Source organism: Lutra lutra, chromosome 3, assembly GCF_902655055.1.
Source record: "Lutra lutra chromosome 3, mLutLut1.2, whole genome shotgun sequence".
NCBI lineage: Eukaryota > Metazoa > Chordata > Mammalia > Carnivora > Mustelidae > Lutra > Lutra lutra.
The window spans coordinates 186,261,703-186,278,838 of record NC_062280.1 but is presented as its reverse complement, the minus strand read 5'-3'; the positions used below and the strand labels follow the sequence as shown (position 1 = coordinate 186,278,838).

Sequence of the window (17,136 nt, the reverse complement as noted above, 5' to 3'; positions counted from 1 at the left end):
GGAGAGACCGATCAGTGGGGGGGATGCATACTGTCTCCCTGGTTACCAAGGAGCATGGGCCCCGCCCTTTAGGTGCCAATCCCAATCAAGGTGTAATAGGCTGGTTCAAATGTCTACTGGGGTAAATTGTAACTCAATTGGTCACCTAGCATCACTGTGGAGTTTCCTGTGTGTGTTACAATCTCATTGGCCACCTGTGCGTGGCCAGGCCCGACCGCATGGCCTTTGCCCTTAAAAGCTAGCCTGTGAAACAGAGAAGGGTCGCCCTCTTGTAAGAGGTGCGGCCCCGAATGTTCGGTGAGATTCTTGATGCTTGGCGCGAAATAAAGCTTTGCTTGGCCTTCGGTTTGTATCAGTCTCACTCCTTTAATCACGGACCCATTATTGGGGCATAACATCTCTCACGGCACAAGGATACACTCAACTGAGCCATGTCTGTTCATGTATGTACAGACTCATATGGTATATTCCTCAAACGACATCTTTTTTTTTTTAAAAGATTTTATTTATGTATTTGAGAGAGAGACAGTGAGAGAGAGCATGAGCGAGGAGAAGGTCAGAGAGAGAAGCGGACTCCCCGCGGAGCCGGGAGCCGATGCGGGACTCGATCCCGGGACTCCAGGATCATGACCTGAGCCGAAGGCAGTCGTCCAACCAACTGAGCCACCCAGGCGTCCCTCAAACGACATCTTGAAGGAAAACACATTCATAATTTAAGAGCAACTCTTGCTTTGCACGTTAGATTTTCATCTGCTTTTCATATCTGATTTGCACAGAGGATTTCCATACACGACTCTCATTTACATGCCCTCTTACTCTCTAACGTTTCCCCTGGCTTTCCATCTCACCTAGACCCTGAGATCCTCTGAGTATTTTACAGCACATTATCTTAATTTACACTTAATGATACTGCCTTCTGTTAACCCCTTTATTTTCTGTCTTAAAACGCATTCCTGTGCCTCCAACAAACTGTTGTTCCCCGTGGCAGGTTGGTGTTCTGGAGAGAGCGATGAACCAAGAGCAAGAAGCATGGAAGCCTGACTTAGCAGCCTGTTTCTGCCCCTCACTACCATACAGCCCCGGACAAATCTAGCCTCTCTAGCCTCAGTTTTCACATCTGCAAAATGGAGCTAATACCTCCCCTCTCTACCTCTGGGGCGATTATGAAGATCTGGTGTGATAAAGTGGACCATGACTAACAGAATGTTAGTCTGAAATAAATACATCTTAAAACAAAACACAACTAACAGACCCCAGACTTTGACGTTCCTGCCTAAAGCAAGCAGCCTACATCAGTGGCTGCAGCAACTCTCCTGCGACAAGACAGGAGAGAAAGGACCAGAGTCACCAAGACCTTGCTTCTGCCTTCTCGAGCCCCTGGACCAGCCCTGGGCTACCAACCTTCAGATTGCTTGTTTGGTAAGAGAAAAATAACTCCCCCGGCCTCCTCCCCTCCAGTGAGCTTGCAGGATGGGCCCAGAGCTGCCCTGAGCACCTGACATGCGTGACAATCTCCAACCCCAGCTCAGCCCTTCTCCAGGAAACGGACTCCTGGAGAAATTAACCAGGTTTCCCCGGGTCACGTGGCTTTACTGATGGCTGTCATGCACTCTTGAAGGCCTCGACCCCTGATGATCGAGTTATTTAATTATTGTCAGAAATAGGACGCAAGATCACAGCCTAAACCCAAATATTTTTCTGGTGACCAACATCAGCCGACAGATCTATAGCTCTGGGGACATCAGTAGAGCTGAGTTACGTAGGCTCCGCTGAGTTGCTCCTCTGTCTCAGAGCAGTCATTGGCAAGTTGTACTTGCTAAAATCAGACACTCAATGCATAGCATTCCCCGCCCCCACTTAATGGCTGCAATCAGTAATTGCAGGTTTGGTAAATGTGCTCATGTAAATAATTAGGGATATGATCTAAGACAGAGCTTTGGGACCTAGCTCATTGATTTTTCTAGGTGTTAGACTAGATCCAGGACTGTATGAGTAAAATCTTCCCCTGCCCCCTTCTCCCCTGGCCAGATCCCCAAGGTCAGTAGGTTTTCATCCCATCTCCTTCCTATTATTTGTTTGTTGTGAGAAGAGCCCCCAGAGGGCAAGGGCCCCCTCATTTACATCTGTATCTCCAGCCCCTGGCATAGCATAGGAGTAAGTGCTCAGCAGAAGTCCCTGCAAGACAAGAAAAAAGCTGGGAAAGAAGGAAGGGAGGGAGGGAGGGAGGGAGGGAGGAAGGAAGGGAGTATGGCTTTAGCACAAGCAACTCTGCCTAAATATTGCCAGTGGTTAGTGGATGTGGTTAGTCCTGTATCTGGCGGGAAGAAACCTCCCCTCCCACCATAAGTCCTGATTAATTTCTTAATTTATACAGTACAGGATTCATGATATAAGTGTGAAGACTGTAAGAGAATAGGATTGCTTCCTCCGTCACCCCTCCGTGCATGCACCAAGATCTAAAGTCATTCTGTTCCCTGCTGGGCAGGTTTTGCTGCCCCGACCCTACCCCAAACAAGTCTTTGAGAAGGCAGAGGGACCAGAAACTCTGTATAGCATCTGTTTTCCCTAATAATAGAGGCTTTCAAGGTTTTCGGAAATTGGTTTTCTCCGGGAATCATTGAAGTTTCCCCTTTCCTTGTAAATATTTTTAGTGAAAACATTATCCTCTCGGATTTCAGAGGAAGTTTTTTGTTTGTTTGTTTGTTTTTTGATTTTAAAGGAAAGCTTGAGAGCATTCACTAAGTAATGTGCTCTTGAAACACGGGGCACTTCCTGGAAGGTCCTCTCTGGGTTGGATCCAGATCTCTGGGCAACACAAACCTGAGATCTACTGCTCCTTCCCTGTGAATCCTTTCTGCCTTACATGATCTTTAAAGTTCTCAGAGGGGAGGACTGGCACAGTGTTTCCTGCATTATATAATACTGTTTAATCTGTCTGAAGGTGTAGACTGGGACGATACTATATTAATCATGTCTCACACCCCGCCTGAAACACATGAATACTATATTATATTATTGTATATACTATATTATTGTGTACATATATATATAGTATATGATATACTATATTATTGTAACACATGATACTATATTAATATGTCTCACACCCTGCCTGTAACACAAATATCCTATCCCTGTGAGGTTCTCGAACTTTCCTACTGCTTAGTTGGTATACATTTACAACAATTCTTTATTTGGATAGTTTGACCCGTATTATTTTGAAATTATAAAACATCTTCATTTTTATAAAAAACTTTTAAAAACAGGCCAGCTTGGGATGCCTGCCATGTTCCTTCCCATCCAATAGTTCTGTTTTCTTCATTTTTAATGGGAAGTGAAGTTGGCGTACAATATTATATTAATTTCAGGTGTACAACATAGTGATTTGATAACTCTACACACTACAATGTGTTTACCATGTTAAGGGTAGTTACCATCTGTCATCTTACAAACTTATTCCCATAGTTTATAAGAATGAACTGATCTGACTGTCAGAAAACTCCTTAGTATTCCTGAAAAGAAGAGCCTTATAAAAACACCACTACAAAATCTTCCTCCAAACACCCTGCCAAACCCTCCTCACCCAAAACAAACAACAAAAAAACAACTAACTCCAGGCTCTCCTTGACCTGTTTTTCTTCCGTTGAGCTGAATATTTAAAAATGGGTCAAATACCATATAGGACCCATGGTCGTCTGCATTATGGCCACTAAGGACCACAAGAATTAAATTGCCAAATAAATCACTTCAGTTATTGGAGCAAAGAACTCAATATCCGTTTTGCAAGTAAGTCTCCTCACTGTGGGGATTTGAGAGCACCTTGTCAGTGCCTACATTTCAAAGAAAAGAAAGAAAAGAACTGAGTTTCTCTCAGAAAATTGAAAGGAACGTAGACTTTTAACTGGGAGCCAAATGGGCACGGGTTCAGTGGAGGACTAGAAAGGACTTCTGTTCTGAAGCGGCTGAGGCCCAGGGCTTCAGCGGGTGGTCCTGTCCCTTCCACGTGGTGCCCCGCAAGCTGGCTTCAGAGGAGTCACACGGGGACCCCCTCTTCTCGGGTGCCTCCAATCCAAAGGACGGGTCTGGTTGACACAGCAGAGAAGACAAGCTCTGAGGGGAATGCAAGGCTTCTGCAGTCTTCCAGGCTTCTCTTCCTCAGGGATGGTGGTGACTCATAGCCTCATTTCACGCAATGGAGAGACTCACGTTCCTGCCACAAAAAGTGGTCATTCTGCTCTGGTGCGTGGCCCTTTCCTTTCTTGAAAAGTGCTGTAATGGGTACAAGTTGTCGCTCTTCCTCCACATTCTGTCTCCTGCTGTCTGCTCCCCTCGTCTCGGTGCCTCCCCTGCATGAGTCCATGTGATACACTTCACACCTCAGACACTGGAATGGCCTCCACGCTTGCCGTGTGGCCAGAGTCAGCTTCCAACGTAAAACTCATCATGTCACACACGCCCCTTGACTGCCCGAAACCCTTCAGTGGTTTTCCAGTTCTCTTGAAAGAACACCCACATGCTTTGCCTTGAATTACCAAGGCCGGGATCACGTGATCCGTGGCACCTCGTGGCCTGGGCTCCCCATCACTCAATCGTCTCTAGCTCCTCCACCCGCTGACAAGTCATAGAAGACCCTTCAGCTTCCCTATTTACTGCCTTTGTACTTCTTGAACCTTGGTCTGAAGGGTTTAACTGGACTCTTCTCAAACTTCAGGTTTCCAATTAAATGTTATCGCCCAGTTCCTCTACTCCATGATCAACGGCGAGATGTTCAACCACTGGCTCTTGAGGGAAGTGAGGGAATCCCTGACTGCTAGTGTTTGCTCATTTCTGTGGTGTGAAGAGGACGACTTTCCTCTTTTTCGTTTCAGCTGCCAGCATGAGTCCTGGAGCTGGCAGAAATCCTGAGATCAACAGTCAGCTCCTATCAGCGGACCTGAGCTTGGTCCAGGTTCTAGGGTGTTGTTGTGTGTCACACATGCATGCTTGTTCCCTGTCTGGCACCCGAGAAAAGCCGTAATAGTGTGTATTTGTTTGTATATTTGTTGTTTTGTTTGTCTGTAAACCGTATGGACAGAGACCAGAATGTCAGGTCTGTGAGGGATGGTCTATCTCAACCTCAGCCTGATTCCTCACAGTGCAGTAAGTTTTTAAAAAGTATTTATGAGCTGTGGTGCCTGACTGGTTCAGTCAGAAGAACATGTGACTCTTGACCTCAGGGTTGTGAGTTCGAGCCCCACACTGGGTGCAGAGATTACTTAAATAAATTTTAAAAAATTAAAAAAAATATTTATGAGTTAGTGGTAAGAGCTTCATTCACACACAAGAGTTCCTTTTTCAAAGCCCTTTTCTTTTCTTAGGTTTTCTATATTTAAAATTTTGTTTTAATTTCCTTACTTCGGGGGTTAAAAAAAACCCCTCATATGCACTGTTTTTAAAATTCAGAAGGCCAAGAAAGAGACAGGGTATTGGCTAAGGAGGGCACAGAGGAAGAAAGAGCTGGAAGGGGTATGGTATGAACTGGAATGAGTTTATAGCTCGAACTCCTTCAGTGAAAGGATTTCTAGCCTGTATTACTTAGAAAATAAGCAAATCCTGCTTTTTGTTATGTAAAATGTAAATTTCTCATCCCCCCCCACACCAGTGCCCACTGCCTAGCACAGTGCCTGGCAAATAGCGGGTAGGCAAATGCTTATTGAGTAATAAGAACAATGTAGAAGCTCTTGACTTTGGATTATAAGGGCCTTTCTACTGAAGAAAAATTCCAAATTGACAGAAATTCCAAATGACAGAAAAATTCCAAATTCAAGTTAATAAAAGATTTCTTGAGTGAGAAGGAGGCATTGATAAAAACCTTGATGGGCAGGGAGCTAAAGTTTTTGCGTTGTGGTTCAGCCCATTCTCCCAAGTAAGCCTGTAAGGACATGAAACCCAGGTGTAGGGACACCATCTCCCAGCTCACTTGAAATCACAGGTGGCAGAGAGAAGATGGCACCAGGTGTCTGGGAGTGGATGACACAGGGCTGTTGCTGCCCTGGGCTCAGGGGATATTTCCAGGACAGCAATCTGTGCGGTAGAAATTAAGTGATTGTCCTTGGATGAAATCGCCTACCTCAAAGGAAGTGAAAACATTCACCAGACCTTGGTTCACCCATCTCTCTTCCTCCAGACCTTGTGATGGGTTGACCCAGCACATTGCTCCCATTTACAAGAGAGCAAGAAGAAAGGAAGAGAGGGAGGGAGGGAGAGAATCTTTACATTAGATGGCTTTTCCTCTTTATACCCCTGGCCTGGGTCTGAACACCACGGAGAGGAATCCTCAGCTCTTCTTCTCACCCAGGCCTCCTGCAGAAAACTCCTACACAAAGGAATGCTTCTCTGGGAAGCCAGTTCCCTTCAGATGACGCAAGTTTCTCAACACTTGTTTCTGTTAATAAACAGACGTAGGTTTGAAAGACCTAAGTCTTGTTTCAGGCGTCTTTTTTTCTTTCCTTTTTGTTCTCTGTCCCTCTGTTGTAGGTTTTGCTCTTTTTACCTCAAGAAAATCCCCCAGTAGCTTGGACAAATGATACTAATCTGTATTTGTAGTATCTTATTTTACTTAAAGCTGTTTTTGGTTTTTACAGCTGACTGACTTTCGGATGTATGAAAAGATTGGACAAGGTTCTTGTAAAACTGGTTGTCAAATGCTAAATTTTGTAGATGTTCCAAGAATCTTAGAGCTTTAAAAAGTGAACCGTGCGGTGCAAAATGTTTTATTTTCTAAAAAATTCTTAGGCTTGACAAATACGTCACATTCATAGGGTATTTTTATTTTAGAGTTTAACTGCTTTAAGTTTTTTGGCTGACATGGCCTTTCCAATGTCCTGAAAGCTTTCTTACTACCCTTGTTTTATACTTGAAGGCCTGAGGTTTGAATAACTTGCCTCCGAGAGCAGGGAAGTCGGTCACAGAGGTTCATCTCCAACACACTTGCGTATCTTATCACGTAAATTTCCTAGCCGCATAATTTATGAATTTATCAATATTGAAAGATTTCTTGACTGGGTAAAGACTTTTTAGGTTACTATAAACATAGTTGAGTTTTCATAACCTATCACAGATAATATGTATACGTTCTCACACATATTGTTATTATTATTAAGCCACAAAAATAATATTCTAAATGCAGGGCGTTTAGATTAGGACAGGGCAAAGCAGGAAAGGGCTTAACAAATAAAAAGTCAATCAAATGTTCCAGAATCAGTTGTGTGTAGAGATAAGATCTTTTTTTTTTTTTAAGATTTTTCTTTATTTATTTGACAGACAGATCACAAGTAGTCAGAGAGGCAGGCAGAGAGGTGGGGGGGAAGCAGGCTCCCTGCTGAGCAGAGAGCCCGATGTGGGACTTGATCCCAGGACCCTGAGACCATGACCTGAGCTGAAAGCAGAGGCTTTAACCCACTGAGCCACCCAGGCGCCCCTAGAGATAAGATCCTTACCCTTAAAAGGTTTACTACCAACCTGGGAAGACGGGGAACAAACATTCTCTAATCGAGGATAGCACAAAGAATTAGACTCTTGGAGCAAAATAGGAAGTTCTGCCAAAAGGCAAAGTGAGGAAGGAATTCGCACACCTGCTCAGAGACAGGATGACCCCAGAAGGCTTCTCAAGGAGGCTGTGTTGGCAGGGAAGGGGAAGATAGGCAGAAGCCAAACTGAAAAGTAGGAATTTCCAAACCTCATCTGTTGAGAGATGCCGTCACTTGTAAGCCAGACCATCCATTTTCGTCCCAGCTCCCCACCTCCACCCCCAGAGGAAGTGGCAGGAAAGCCACCACATTCAAGGTTACTCGTCTCCATTTCGGCGGCTGTGAGCTGAAGCCCACTGCAAAGGCTTTCCCGTTGCTAAAATGTTAGGGGTTTTGAGAGGCCATTCACAACATGTCTATGGGGAGTTTGCAACGTGCCCAACTGGGAGCTTTTACACCCCAGAAATGGCAGACGCTACTGCTCAGACGCCCTGTCCCCCAACCTGAAAACCCACAACGACTTTCCAGAAAGATACGGCCAGGACCTAGGAAGCAACAGGAGAGCGCCGTGGCTGCACAAGCACGGAACCACTTACTTTATATCTTCAGGTGAGGGTCGAGTCGCTTAGAGCTGTGTATTATAGGAGGGTTGAATTAAGATTTCTTTAAACATATGGTAATAGTCTGCCTTACTCCTAATGTTTTTATGAAACTAAAATTACTGTGGTTTTGCTCTGCGGCTTGACCCCTTGGTTCATATGTCTTTGGAGCAGATTCTGAACAATTCCTAAAGAATTCTGGCCCCGCCTACAGATACCCCTGCTGGTCCCCTCCGGCTTGAGGTAGACATGATCTCATTACACTCAATTTTCATGCAAGACTGTCAGCTGTGTCCCCCCAGCCTGATTCCTGTAGGGTGTACATGTCCAGATTTGACTGGCCACATGGTGTGGCAGACCTTCATATACTTGCCACCATTGGACAGACCTAGCCCATCCAGTATGGACTTCGTGGTGTCTCCCCCAACCCTTGCCTCTTCTGCACTCCAAACTTGTTTATCATCCTCTAAGTAACTAGCCCAAATAAAAACTTTGGTATCATCTTTGTTTTTTCTCTTTCCCTCACTGTCCACATCTAATCTGTCGATTTACTGTCGTTAGCACCTGTTCCCCATTTCGACTGCCGCTGCCTTACATCAGGTTCTTACCCCTTTTTCTCTGGAGTCCCACAGAAACTTCCTACCTATCTGGGGTCTGGGCCTTTAGCCTGCCTGCCCTCCAACCTCTGCTCCATAGTGGGGTCACATTTAGAAAACCCAAATCCGATCATGTCATTTCCCCATTCCTTCAAAAGTTTTCTAGAATTTTTCACAATAAAGTTTAAGTTCCTCATATCAGTCCTCAGAACCTCGTGAAACAGGCTTGTTCACTCCTCCAGTCTCAGTATTTCTCTTGTAAGAGTGGGTTAGCATCAGAGGAGCCATCCTGAAGGCGGGGAAGCCATTTCACTGAGTGTCCCTAACCAGGTCAACACGGTGTACGGGACTTGAGATAAGAGAAACTAGCTGAAACCTAAGAAACAACTTAATCATATACCATCAGGACAGTTAGGCCATGGTGCCACAGGGACCAGATGTTAAAGAAAAACAAATAGTTAAAACTTGCAGAGATCACAATCCTGCAAGACAGGAGTCTCCCCTTGGTTTGCAAATGTCCTGGTGATTTACAACAAAAAGGCTATCACTTCAATGGCCCAATTTCCAGAGACAAATGGCTCAGTTCCTCAAGGCCTAAGGTCGCCCTTCCCACCATAAAACTGAAGGAGGCTGAGGCGGAGGGAAATGTAAATAAAGTTAAATTTCTTTTAAACCTAAATCTCACTTGACCACCAGGATAGCATCAGGGTGACACCGGGGTGGCAAAAGGTTAAACAAAATTAAACTGTCAAAGTGGGGTGCAAGATATGTATGTAGCTATGGAAAAGCACCTTGAACATGCTATACAAACCCTTGGCTTTGAGTGCTCGGGGTCCTTGTTGAAACCCGATGTGCTGGGCGGATACTTGGACCCCAGCGAGCTGGAAATAAACCTCGCTGTGTGACTTGCATTATCGAGAGTGTTCTCTGTCTAATTGAGGGGTGGTCGACTCCGTACCACAACACTCTCAGCTCCCACACAGCCAACCTTCAGTCCTGCTCTTTGGAAGTCAGCTTTGCCGCCCTGTGCTGCACCCTAGTGCATTTGCACGGCCTGTGCCTTAGCCTGGAACTCCACCAGACTCCCCTAAGCTCTGCACCTACTTCATGATTTTGTTCATTCCTACTCATTCTGAATACGGCTCAGAATCGCCTCTCAAAAGAAATTGTCCATGACACCAGATGGATCCAGGGGTCTGTCCCCGACCCCTCTCTGGGCTCCCTGCTTCAGCATTTGTGTACATTTCAATCACTGTGCTGTCATACAGTCGGGTACCCGTCAGCATTTCTTATCACACAGCGGGAACCATGTCTTCTTTGGCCTTGTGTCTCCTTTCCCTGGCACTTAGTTGATGTTGGAAACGTGTTTCCATAATTATTTGTCTTCGACTTGATTTTCCTTGTAGCTGGGGAAGGTAGCTTGAGTGTGGGGATTACATATGATGCAGGAGGCATACAATACGGACTGTAATACGCACTTGGCTTAATTGTGTGGCATTGCATTGTCAGGGTTGGAAAGACAAAGATGACATGTTTCATGGCGATCGCTTCATCAATGGTCCTGATGCAGAGAAGAGGTTGAGAGTGGCAGTAAGTCTGGACGTAGCCACAAGCACGTTAATGGTGGCTCCAGGCCAGCAGCTTCACAGGAGTAATATGAAAAACGTGGGGGGCTAGGAAGTGGGGACGAGGCTGCACATTTGTAGTTCTGGGTGTGCCAGATGCTTGACACACATCATTTAAGTCATTCTCACAACCTCTCTGTGGAATAGGTTTATCTCTAAGAAACTAAGGGTAATTGCCAACAAGGACGCTGAAACTCGGAGGTTCAAATGCCAAATGCAGAGTCAGACCTTCTTAACGGCTGCTCTGGGTTCAAACCCTGGTTCATTGCCTCGTGAGACCACACACCTCTCTGCACCACACTCCTGACTGACGTAGAAAAGGATGTGGGAATAAAGGGGGTGGAATTTAACGTGAGCCCCAACCCTAGCCTTCCCTCGACTCATAAACATTCGTCCACGGAAGGTGGCCAGAAATTAGGATAATAGCTAAGATTCACATCTGGCTTGATGGAGCATTTTTTTCCTAATGGAGAGACTTGGGTGTTTTCAAAGGCAAACACATCTCCCTACATGGTTTTTTGTTTTGTTTGAGAAAGGTTTTTTTATTTTACTTTATTTTTTTAAGATTTTATTTGTTTATTTGACAGAGAGAGATCACAAGTAGGCAGAGAGGCAGACAGAGGGGAAGGGGGAAGCAGGCTCCCCGCTGAGCAGAGAGTCCGATGTGGAGCTTGATCCCAGGACCCTGGGATCACGACCTGAGCCGAAGGCAGAGGCCCCAACCCACTGAGCCACCCAGGCGCCCCCCCATACATGTGTTTTTAATGCGCATGGACAGTAGTGCTCACTGGGGTAACTAACACTGTGCTGAGGTTTGCGAGTACACGTGACAGGATGGCATCAGGTCCGGGGCCCATGGGAGAAAATAAGGAGTAGAGTACTCGCCACTGCCTGGACAGACCTGCCCCATCCTCCACACCCTGCTGGAAAACTCCATTTCAAGAGCTCTCCGACCCTTGACTCGACTCTACACATCCGTATGAGAGGACAGCTGGGAGAGAAAACGGATGTCACCTTCGGGGGGGTGCTGAGTTTGTGGCATAGAAACCCTCCCTTTCCCCTCACCTTCCTTTTGTGGGGAGAAGAGATTTGACCTGGTTTCTCCAGTGAGCTTCTCCTTTTTTTTTTTTTAAAGTAGGCTCCATGCTCAGCATGGAGCCTAACATGGGACTTGAACTCACAGCCCTGAGATCAAGACCCAAGCTGAAATCAAGAGTCAGACGCTTAACCAACTGAACCACTCAGGCATCCCTCCAGTGATCTTCTTACGAGATTGGTGGAGCCTAGCCATGCCTTTCATCAAGATGAGACAGATGACCATCTCTTCCCATAATGATGCTTTGCATTGGGTGGTCTGGGCACCAGTGCTCCTGGGTGTGGAGAGATGGTGAACCTGGGAGTATACCATAGTGAGGCAGTTTACTGTGCCAAGGAAATGTGAGATTCCCTGCCCAGCTCGTAAGAAACTGGTGTTTCCTTGTTTTGGAAAAGATAAAAGTGTTCATGTTAGCAAGACATTCTTGTTCCTGGATAAAACAGGAAAGAAATCAGCTACTGGGAGAGTGCACTGGTCTTGGCCCACTGACCCTTGTCTTCGCTGACAGGACCAGGTCCATATTCCTCTTTACTGAGCAAGAAGAGCCGCTATTAACCAAGGGCTGAAGCTTGAAACGTTGGGGTTTTTCAGACACCAAGTGGGGCTGAGAAGGCAGAACTTCCCCAGGAGGCAGAGGGAGTGGAGTCTCTTGAGGAGAGAAGCAGCAGATGGGATGTAAAACTCGAGATTTCAGAGATAAGATGAACAGTGAGAGTAACGCAAGAAAGATTGGGTGGGAGAGAGAAACATCCATGAGGAGGACACCTTCCTTCCAGATGCCTGAGTTTTCAAGGATGAAGGTCTACCTTTTAGTCTTCCTATACCGAGTGGGTTTGCTCTTTTGAGATCTGCCTGACCCTTCTGAAGAAAACTCTATCATAGTTCTTGTGTGTTAGGAAAGGGAAGGTTAATGTGGCATGAGCGACTTGGGGAGAAGGACAGAGATTATCCTAATATTTTGTAGGCTCTACGTGTGCGCGTGTGCGCACACACACCCACACACACACCCACACCAGCAGCTACAGAGACCCCTTGGGCTGGCTAGCAGGGGAGAACATCCTTTGAAACTCTAGGCAGTGAGGCCAAATTCCCTGTGCCTTCCCTGCCAAGGATGAACTCATCCCCTTTTTAAGACGGTGCCTTGAAAGATGGGGCTGGCCACAAGTGAAGTCACAGATGTGTCGATTATATTTAACTCAAGCATTCGTACCGGTCAACCTCACTTTGCAAGCATGTGCTTTGCTCACTCCCTCATTAGCGTGTTAAATGTGTTGTGGCTGTAATCTACAAACAGTTGAGAGCTTTTGAATGGTATCTGCTTCTCTTGCTGCCAACCGCCATCTTGGTTTCTCTCTAAGTGCCAAAAATATCCTTCAGATAAGCCACAAAGAGGACACTGGCCCAGGCTGGAACCAAAATCAACTTCCAAAGACCACAGTATTTATACTAATGCGAGCTGATGACAGTGCACTGAAGAAAGTGAGTCAGTCAACGATCAGAAGACCTCACAGCACTCATCACAAGATCTCCCTTGTTTAGATTTCTATGCATCGAAGCTGGGAATAAACCACATGGCTATAACAATGCCTGCTTTTTCAAATTCATGGGTTGTGCTAAATTTCTAGAGAAATGGATCCAGAAAATCTGATTTTATATTTTTGGCACCTTGAAATTGGTGAGAATATCTGATGTAATAATATTCAACAGGGATTTATGCAGATAAACAAATGGAGGCTTTTAAAGAATGTGTGAAGGTCACATCGTGTTCTGGTAAACGATTAGTATTTCTTACAGAGGATTTGTGGGAGAATTAAAAATATAGGCAGACAGAAGAGAATGTTCTTTCTCTTCTGTCTGTAAATATGCCCACATATGGCCTTCCATATCTTACCATAATACATAGTTCACTCTATTTCCCTTTCTGATAATGCCCCAGTGGGGTAGGTTCTGGTCAACTAGTTTCCACTGAGCGCAGGCTTTGTTAAGAAAAACTAAGTGTTGGGCGCCTGGGTGGCTCAGTCGGTTAAGTGTCTGCCTTCAGCTCAGTTCATGATCCTGGGGTCCATGGATTGAGTTTCGCATCGGGCTCCCTGCTCAGTGGAGAGTCTGCTTCTCCCTCTGCCTGCTGCTCCCCATGCTTGTTCTCTCTTTCTTTCTCTCTGACAAATGAATAAAATCTTTAAAAAAGAAGAAGGAGAAGAAGAGGAGGAGGAAGGAGAAGAGGAAGGAGAAGGACTAAGTGTTCTGATGTATTTCAAAATGGCTTCTTCTTTCCCCCTCTCTGTACTGGAAGCAAGAGGGGATTTTTCTCCAACATTTACTGTGGGAATGTGGTTAAGATCCTGGAAGTAAATCTCACAAAACTGCAGGGGCCCTGTCATGAGTGGGTTCCCTTGGAGTTTTCAACTCTCAGACTTGTCTGCACTGAGCCTCCAGCAAGTCCTCAGTTAAATTTCTGATTTTCCTGCCTCAGTACTAGTTCCTGAAGTGGTTTCTGCTCCTTAAGTGTGTGTTCCAGGAAGCTGGCACTCCCTGCGTTGGCCTGCTAGTCTCTCCAGTCTTGGAAGACATAGGATTTGCCCCGTGTACTCCCGTCTCTTATGGAGCCAAGAAAAAGTGTTGATTTTTCAGTGTGTTCAGCTTTTTCCTTGTTAGGAGGAGTGGTGACTTCCAGGCTCTTTACATGTGAACTCAAAATGGAAATCCTCTAGTCCCCCCTCTATTTCTCTCTCTCCTTTAGTTGCCATACTTCAAGAATTCTCTTTGTTTACTTTGTTAGTTTTCTTGATAACCATTCTTTAAATGTTTTCCCAATTTCTATATCCAGGTGTATTTGAACACGTGCATTTTCTTGTAATTCCAAGCAGTTTCCATAACCACCCCTTTTTACAGCGGCCTTTTGTTTGCCTCTATATGAAGATACATTCTTTAAAATCTTATTTATTTATTTGAGAGAGTGTGTGTGCAAGAGCATGAGCTCTTTGTTGAGAGACCACTTTTACTGACTAGAATGCACTGGAAAATATGCATCTCCCTGACCTAAAACATGCTCTTAAGCTGGCCCATACTATGAGCATCAGGGCAAATTTCTAGAGAAAGAAAATGCTCCCTGGGGTTTCTCAGACAGGAGCAGAGGGAACTTCCAAAAGACAAGACTCTCCATAATCCAGCAGGTGGGAAGCAGAATATTGAGATTTGAAATATTACTATAATTGTGATCTCATTTATACTGTCAGAGTGATGATTTTTTTTTAAAGATTTTATTTTATTTATTTGAGAGAGAGACAGTGAGAGAGAGCATGAGCGAGGAGAAGGTCAGAGGGAGAAGCAGACTCCCCATGGAGCTGGGAGCCCGATGTGGGACTCGATCCCGGGACTCCGGGATCATGACCTGAGCCGAAGGCAGTCGTCCAACCAACTGAGCCACCCAGGTGTCCCAGAGTGATGATTTTTTAAAGCACTTTTTCCTAGATGAATTGCAGACAATGGCACAAGTCAGGAACCTAAGAGTTGAGCTAAACTTCTCCTTTTTCTTCATCTCTGAAATTTGGTAAGTACCATGTAAATCTATGCTTTATAATTTGTGCAGAAGAAAAATACTATAGCACAAAGGATGCAGTGGGGAGAGATTACTCTTATATAGTTCTTATATTTGGTGACAGGTGCCTGGGTGGCTCAGTTGATTAAGTGTTCTACTCTTGATTTTGCTCAGGTTATAGGATCAAAACCAGCTTTGGGCTCCACATTTAGCCGGAAGTCTTCTTGAGATTCTCTCTCTCTCCCCCCTCCCATTTGCACTAAATAAATAAATAGATAAATAAATATTCTTACATTAGGTGATAGAAATTAAAAGTATACTGTAATAAGTTAAGGATATGTACTTTAATTCCTAGAATAAGTGTTGAAAAAAAGGTATAGCTAAAAAGCCAGTAGAGCCATTAGAATAGACTACTAAAATCTATTCAATTAACCAAAAAGGAGATAGGAAAGGAAGAACAAGAAACAGAAGAAATCAAGAAAACTCCAGCAAGACATACACTTACACCGCACCATATCAGTGATTACATTAAATGTAAATGGACCAAGCATTTCAATTAAAGGCAGAGGTTATTAGACTGGATTTTAAAAAGAATAAGACCCAATCATATGTTGTTTATGAGAGATGCACTTTACATATAAATACACAGACAAGTTGAAAGTATAAATATGGGGGAAAATCCATGCAAACACTAATCATAAGAAAGCTAAGGTAGCTGTATTGATTTCAGACCAAGAAGGTTTCCAGACAAAGGGAATTACTAGAGATGATTAGGGTCATTTTATAAGGATAAAGCATCAATTCCTCAAGAAGACAAAGTAAATCTGCCCTTGATAGGATCTGCCTCACATGCCACCTCCTCTCCACTTCATCTTATCTCTTGGCTTAGGTTGGTTCTTGTGGTTCCCTGGCAGGATGATGTTTATCTTCTGTTCTAATCCATCCTGGTTGTAAGTTCACTTTTTTTTTTTTTTTAAGATTTTATTTATTTATTTGACAGAGAGCACAAGTAGTCAGAAAGGCAGGCAAAGAGAGAGGAAGGAAGCAGGCTCCCTGCTGAGCAGAGAGCCCGATGCGGGGCTTGATCCCAGGACCCTAGGATCATGACCTGAGCTGGAGGCAGAGGCTTTAACCCACTGAGCCACCCAGGCGCCCCTGCAAGTTCACTTTTAAAACAAAAATAGGATCACTCCTTTAATTAAAAATCTCTAATTGTTCCTAGTCTTGAGCTGGATAAAGTTCAAATCCCTTCCTTATCTTGCTACAGTTGTCCCAACCCAACTATCCAGCAGTTTGTCTTTCACTGACCATTGTTCAACCTTGACCCCATTCACAGCAATTACTCCTGTTCCAGAACACACAATGCTTTCCCTCAGAACATACTTCCTCCACCTGTCAAAGAGCCCCTCCTTTCACTTCCTCCACACATCAATTATGCATCCTTTTGTACTTGGCTACAAACTGTACCTGAACTGGCCCCTGTTATTCCCCCCTCCTCCCTCGCTCACTGAACCCCAGCTGCACTGGCCTCAAATACACCACATTAGGGTCTTTGCATTTGTTGTTCCCTCTTCAAGGCATGCTGTCCTTGCTCATTGCACAGTAACCCCTCTGAGCCATTCAGGTTGTTCCTCAGAGTCCTTCTGCAACCTTTCATTCTTAAGCAGCAACCCCCCACCCCCTCACTCACTACAATGCTCATGACAGCATTGTGCTGTCATCTCCACACTTTTCCTTATTGCCTCAAGTACCTTTTTCATTTATTCGTTTATTGTGTCTCCCCATCCCCCTAGAATGTAGACTCCATGAGAATGGGGATCTCATTAGTTTTGTTCACCAGTGTATCCTCAAGTCCTAGAACAGTGCCTGGCACATAGTAGGCAGTCAGTAACAATGAATGAATGAATGGTAGGTGGGTGAGGAGATATTTGGTACGGGAAAACTTTTTACTAATGTCAAATTTCCTGCAGGTTTCAGGCGTGCTTGTCAGGGCCTTCCAGGGTGCATGGTCACCGTGGGGCTCCTGCTGCTGTAGTAATTGCTACTGATGGTGATTTGTGAAGCCTTTTTAGCAGGACACCACACATTTTCATGAACTTGTTAAATAAAATGCTCTACCTAGTCCATTGAGCAATGAATGGGTAAACAAAGGGACGTGTGTTCATACAATGGAA

At 44.8% G+C, this 17,136-nt stretch overlaps 1 protein-coding gene across 2 annotated transcripts in view; it reads right to left on the bottom strand.

Annotated features, from left to right (window-relative positions):
* Window positions 1-17,136, bottom strand: part of CLDN10 (claudin 10) — a 125,672-nt gene that overhangs the window by 63,225 nt on the left and 45,311 nt on the right. The window lies entirely within an intron of this gene.